Here is a 968-nt window from a genome sequence, read left to right as displayed (position 1 = left end):
AATTTGAACTCAGAACGTAGCGACGGGCGAAATACCGCTAAGCATTTCGTCCAGCGTGCTAACAATTCTGCCAGCCCACCGCCTTCATAATAATAATAATAATAATAATAATAATAATAATAATAATAATAATAATTATTATTATTATTATTATAATGATGATGATGATGATAATAATAATTTCTTGTATTAACATAATAGCACACACGAAGGAAGAAGAGGGAAAGAAGAGGGGGGAGGTGAGTAAATCGATTAAACCGATTAAATTGATTATATTTTGATCTGCATTGGAATTTTATTTTATCTTCAGGGAAAAGATAAGCGTCAAAGCTGATCTCAGTAGGATTTGAACTCAGAACGTAATACTACCTGACTTACAATATCGTTGTAATGAGTGCAGTGTAGTCGTTTATATCGACCCAAAGTTATTTCATCTGACTCTATCTTTCATCGATCTCTCAACTGTTAAAATTTGACCTCGGCGGGTTTTGAAATCGGAAAAAAATTATTATGATGATGATGATGATGATGATAAAACAATACAAAACTATGATAAAAAGCAACATTTGGCAAAAGGAAACGAAATGAAATATTTTCTGGGAATCATCAGCGATACGTGTGTGTGTGTGTGTGTGTCTTTGTGTCTGTGCGTGTGTGTTTATGTATGTGTGTGCATGTAGGCATGTATCTATCTATCTATATATATATATATATAAATATATATGTGTGTATGTGTATAGGAATCAAATGTTACGTGTATGTTTGTATGTGTGTTTATGTATATGTGAATATGCATGCATGTTTTTAAATATGTATGCGTCTGTGTGGAAATGTGTGCATTAGTGTGTCGGTATGTATGAGGTAGTTTTAGTATGTATACGCGTTTGTGAGCACAACGGAATTATGTCAACGTGTGTGTGTATATGTGTGTGTATGTATGTATATACATACATATATATATATATATA

This window comes from Octopus bimaculoides, chromosome 5 (assembly GCF_001194135.2).
Source record: "Octopus bimaculoides isolate UCB-OBI-ISO-001 chromosome 5, ASM119413v2, whole genome shotgun sequence".
Lineage (NCBI taxonomy): Eukaryota > Metazoa > Mollusca > Cephalopoda > Octopoda > Octopodidae > Octopus > Octopus bimaculoides.
The sequence above is the reverse complement of the archived record's forward strand: the minus strand, read 5'-3'. Positions refer to the sequence as shown.